The sequence below is a fragment of the Crassostrea angulata genome, chromosome 2 (assembly GCF_025612915.1).
Source record: "Crassostrea angulata isolate pt1a10 chromosome 2, ASM2561291v2, whole genome shotgun sequence".
Classification (NCBI taxonomy): domain Eukaryota; kingdom Metazoa; phylum Mollusca; class Bivalvia; order Ostreida; family Ostreidae; genus Magallana; species Magallana angulata.
Genome location: NC_069112.1, coordinates 61443356 through 61449674, shown reverse-complemented (window position 1 = coordinate 61449674; position 6319 = coordinate 61443356).

The window sequence follows — 6319 nt, the reverse complement described above, 5'->3', positions numbered from 1 at the left end:
TTCTCCAGAGACGTAAAATTTCATAGATCGGCTTTTGGAGCATACCTCAAATAGTACTCAGCGGAGAACGTACTCCAAAACTTTTATAACCTCGGTTTTTAGAACCGTACTCAGTGGAGCACATACTCGGAGTACGGAGTACGAGTTGGAGTACGAATATGGAAAAAAGTTTTATAACCTCGGGGCCTGTACGCTCTAAAATGCCATGAAATGCGCGGATCTATAAATTGGGAGGGATTGTTTTACAAGGGATGGCACGGACAAAATTCTGCTAATCACTTTATATATATATATATATATATATATATATATATATATATATATATATATATATATACACAGAGTTTCAACATTAGGGACACCGGCTGTAAATTTATATACATGTTAAGGGGACCTGTAGAATAAGGGGACACCAAACCGGGTTCCCTAATATTCATGCTTAATTTGTATGCCAACGCAACCTTGATTAATAGTAAATTGTTAATTGCCTAATAATTAAAGACATATCCGTACTGTAGCCTGTTAAAATTGTTTGTTCTGTTGCATTTTAAAGATTTAAAAGGTGCCAAAATCATTGACCACATATATGTCAAAATACATAAAAATACGCAACAAGGGTACCGCGGAAATTCGACGATTTCTCCCAATTTTGCCATGTATGTAGTTAAAATTTTTAAATCATAAGTCACAGTGGTCATTTTGGAAGGTTTTTGGATGGTTTATTTCGTAATATGAAAACACATAAAAAATCGAATTTTTACCTCACCGTGAAGAATTCAATTTTGTCTACGGACATTATCATTCGGGTACTTCGTACATAATCCGGGGATTTCCAAAGAAAAATGGCATCTTGCATTTTCAATGTCACCGGTCAGAAGGTGAGTAAATGTTGCTTTATTCTTTAAATTTGTTTATTCGTAGGGAAAACTACCACAAACAACAATAAAGTTAATAGCCGACGATATTTTAATGTACAATGCACATCGCATCCAACGCCGCTACATGTACAATACACACAACCTTCTTACAAATTTCATACAGTGTTCTGTCTGTATAATAATTATTTCAACTTTCCGATGAGTGGGGTTTTTTTTTGTTTTTTTTTTATAAGATTTAATTTGCAATATAGAATATCTAACGTTGTATGACTCGCGGTGTGTGTGTGTGTTGGGGGGGGGGGGGGGTCCGGAGTTCACAAGTTTACCAAAGGCTGCTGGGCTCAATTTGTCGTCGATAGATTTGATATTAATGAATTAAATCAAATTACTGATTCAAATAATTATTGTCGATCGATTAAGGTCTCGTACTCGCACAGTTTATATTGCTTGCTTGCTTGTGTTAGGGTTTTAAAACAGAATTCGAATTCATTGATGTACGAGTTATTGAAATACCGTTAAAGAAATGGTAGACCACCATGAGCCTATTAGTTTTGGGAACTTTCAACGGATCCTGGTAAGATATTTCAATTTATTTCATACTCTTTCAAACAATTACAAAGAGATAAAATGTTAACGCTGCGACCGTTGATATATGATTAAATTCAACCACAGGTTATTGATAAATAATGACTTTATCATAACGTCATCTGTCAATTTTTTACTTTAAAAAAAGTACTGGTACCAAGATTTCTAACATGGGAATCCATATATTGTTCCAAAATAAAGAGATTCTAAAGAGTTAGAACCCATAATAATGCCAAATCTTTAAAGAAAATTGACACCCGGTTACTATAGATGCGGTAGAACCATCCACCAGGCAATGCCATATTTTCCCCAGATCAAATGTCTACATCGGTGCACCACTTGCATTCTCTGTTAAGTCGGACCAAAACAACGTCGAACAATAACATAGTAGATCTCACACCGATGTTTAAAAATCTCGGTAGCAAATATTTGGGAATTTGTAAAAAAAATATTAACACATTGCTTTCAGTGGTAGTATGGTATTTAAAATTTCAGTAGCCCCACAGTACAACCTTTATGACTTGTTTGGTAGCCTGACCACAAGTTTCAGTTGTCCCGGGCTAGCGGGCTACCGTTTGTTTCAAACCTGCTACATAGTATATATATGGCAATAAATAACTTGAGCAAATAAAAATCTCACTACAGTACTGTGACATCCTCTAAAGAAATTTATGCATGTTAAATTATGTTGAAAAGCGTATTTTAGCATGTTAAATTATAGCAAGGTCAGCCTCTACTTGCGCCTTATAAAGTGTGTATATATGAAGTTAAACAACCATATATTGCGTCATAAACGATTTTTCATCGAGTTTTAGTTATTGTGACGTAATATTGTGAATTCGATGTTCGTAACAATCGCTCATTTTACATGCGAGATAAAGGACTATGTGCGGTTTTATGCATTTTTTGCCCCCAAAATATAAGTTTTAGAAAGAGCTTTAAAAATAAGGTGAAAGATAGTTAAAATCATATTGGAAATAAAGGTGTAAAAGGTTATCACCACAGTGACGTCATAATGTAGAAATGACGTCATGAAGATTGCACTTTTTTGATAAATTGGTGTTTTGTTGCAAAATATGGGTATTTTCCTATGGTTTTTCGACTGGGAAACATCGAGCGCAGGCTTGCTCAAGTACCATTTTTTAATACAATGTGTATAACTATTTGACGAAAAACATATGTTAAAATCGCACTTGAGCAGACCTGTGCTCTATACTTCCGAATGCAAAATATGGTGAAAAAATGAGAATATTTTCATTTTTTTGCAAATTTGCGGGAATTAGGTCATTTAAGTGACGTCATAGATAAACAGCGAATGAGCAATGGTGACTAAAATCAAGATTAAAGTTATAAGCATCCTCTATTCAATGATTTGTGAAGATTTTATTTTTATACGATGATATTTAAAAATTGGTTGAAATCGGGGGCAGATATTTGACCATACCACACATAGTCCTTTGTGCGAAGATAATACGGTCTATTATCCCTAAGTACCACATTGGCTATCAAATTACCACGGCATTTGCAAAAATTATACATACATATTATTTTTGTCGACATTTAAACTATGTTCATTCACCGGAAAACATTCATCAATGTAATACACGCAGTGGTGAAGTTTTCTGGTCAATTTTTGCATTGATATGTCGACCAAAGAAAGATTATTAAATAAATTTCTTACAGGAAGAAAACCAGTGCATCAAAAAATAGGTGTTTTATTGACAATTTTCTATGGTAACCGTTACCCCCAGGTCGCCAAAAAGTTCATTTTCCCCGTTTATCAAATAAAGATGTCCCAACATAAAAACTGAACAAATATTAGCTTTATTTAGATTTCTACAACTATCTGTTCTTAGGCTTTTTTTCTAATAAAAAATACTAAATCCACTCACCAAATGTTAATTAAATGTCCAGAATATCTGTTGAGAAAGAGCAGTGTGAACAGTTTTCAATCTTTTAGTATTACCATTACCAGAGTTGGCGAAATATGCCGGATGGCAGGTGATCTGTGGTTGTTTTTATGTTTGTCCGGTGAATGTTAGAACTCCGTTGGACATTGTGTCTGGTAAATTTTGAAACGCAGTATAGAAAACAAAATTCAATTGAGTAACTCAAAGATTGGTTTTTTGATATTTAGGGGTTTCCTTCATTTATCAATTTAATAAGACGTTCGTATCAAGTTCAGAGGGAGTTAAAAGTAGTAAACATAAATGACCAACAACCATTTAATGATCGAGTTAACTTTGTTAAAAAAATGGCATCCGATATGGCGGCGCCAGTGAGATGGAAGAGATGCTTGATGATAGTAACCCTAATTCAACTTCTATGTTTGAAAATGATTTTCTCATATAGAAACGTGTTACGTTTATATAAGCCTTGCTAGGCTCAGTATTTAAGGGTATTCTAACTTATTTTTAAACATCAGCAGTATATATGATTATAAAGCCTCTAGACTTTACCAAGATTCTACATAACATGAGAAGGCATTACAAAATTTGGACAAAACTGCAGCGAAACAAACACTGCAGAACCATTTTAGAACTGTTCGTATTGAAGTACGGTAAACAGAATTCAAGCCGAGTGGCTTTAAATATAAACAATGAAAATGTTTTCACATATTAAACGTGTATTTTTGTCATTTTATTTACTTGTCTGAATAATTTTCAAGATGTCTGGCAAATTTTGAAAATTTATGGGACACAATGTCTGGTGGATTTCTAGGCCATTTCTCCAACTCTGTATAACTATTAGATGGTGTAAATTAACATGTTAATGTTATTAAAAACACTTTTATATGGATTAAGATAATTAATAACTTAACTTGTCTTAAGTTTATTAAACTGAAATTGAATGTTGCAACTACTTTATTAACTTGTGAAAATTGTAACTTCCACGACAGCATAGTGAATGAGTGATTCAAACAAGAATTTATTTCAACAAATTGTCCTAATTGAGTCAAATAAATTAAAACTTCTTAAAGAAGAACATGAAACGTAGCCAGTACTCTTGGTTTGTCAACATGTTGTTTACAGTTCGCATTTCACTAAACGGGTCATTTCGGTTTGAGGAGAATCATGTACAGTCACTAATAACTGAAATTTAAGGAAATCAATGGAATCCTCAAAATCTTATTTCACCAAATGTAGTCATTCAAATAAAGGCAGGTTACAAACACCTATCCAACTCTGAAGAAATGTCCTCATTTGATAGCTGTTGTGAGATTCTTAGATTCGATAATTCAGAGAGATTTCGGTGTAAAATCAAATTGTTGTCCATTACAGTTAGAGTTATTTCCTTTTATAAAAAGTTATTGAGTAGTCAGAGTTTATGTTGATTTAGTGTCCTCTGGCTTTTTAAAAACTCTCCTGAGAATTGCCTACGAGAAGAATATTGTTGTACAGCTTACTCCACTTATATTGAAATCGCTTATTTTGAAATTCCGCTTGTTTTGAAATAGATATAAATCCCCAGTTTTTGCCTCTCATTTTCTTTGCATTGATATAACGGTTATAATGAAATCGGTTATTTTGAAATATTGCTTATATTGAAGCCACTGATCAGTCCCCATAGGTGATAATTAGTTGTTTTTATAATGGTTATATTGAAGTACTCCCTGGCTGCTGTCGTCACGGTTGGTGACAGTAATTATGCCAGACTGACCGGTTGATATATTAAGGTGTGAATAGATAAGTTTTCATCATGTGTGTTTTTATACTTCTTTTAAAAAGTAAACTTTATTCACTGTTGAATTTTTTGTTTTTACTTATACGGATGTATTGAGGCTAGACGCAATATGGAAACCCCACGGAAAAGAAAAACCTTATCTTCAGACACTAAATACGAACTAGTTATGGCTATTGATAAAAGGACAAAGCCTAAATTCGAAATAGCTTAGGGTGTTGAGATTATCGCGAGTACACTTAGGATGATATACAAGCAGCGTTTAGCAGTACTGATTTGAATCGTTTGAGTCTGGTGATTTTTCTCTAAAACGTAAAAGAATGCGATCGGAGATGATGATGATGTTTAAGATAGTAAACAAAATGAAACTTACAAAACTTACGGATATAATTTTAATCAAACTTTCAAGGACTAATATACCTTGCAATCTGTCCACTGTATAATAGATACATGATGACCAAATAATCTGTTCGGATTTGGTTTTCTAGGCTTACATCAGGATTGAACTTTCAAAAATGGCGGCTTCACGTCAGTCAATTTCGCTTATATTGAAATACGGATATATTGAAATAATTTGCATGGTCCCCTGAATTTCAATATATCCGGAGTAGGCTGTATTTCCTTTAAAAGCATGATGTTGATGTTAAGTCGCTTTCTGATGCTTTGTCAACATTTAAAGCATGAGAGAGAGAGAGAGAGAGAGAGAGAGAGAGAGAGAGAGAGAGAGAGAGAGTGTTTGTTGGTCTTTACTGCACAATATGCATAATAACACATTTTTTTTATTTATTAAACTAAATTGTGTAAAAAGAAAACAAATATGCCTTCCTGTCTATATCTATAAATTCCTGTTTAATGGTAATTAAATTGGAAAAGCTTATTGTAGCTTAATTAGTGATATGAAATAACAGATGAATATAATATCGCAATAGAGTAAACATCACTAGACACAATATAAGCTTATTGGTTAAATTTTTTGTCTGGAGAACGTGCCGAATGAAATTTTTTACAAATAAGATTTTGTGACATTGTTGAATTGAATTAAAGAAAGTAGCATCACCAAAAATGCCAATATTGAATATAGTATGAAAAGAAAAAAATATTTGCAGCAGAAGTAAAATTGCATTATTTCAGTGAAACAGCATTCAACATAACATGACTGGCATATTAGGTTTTTC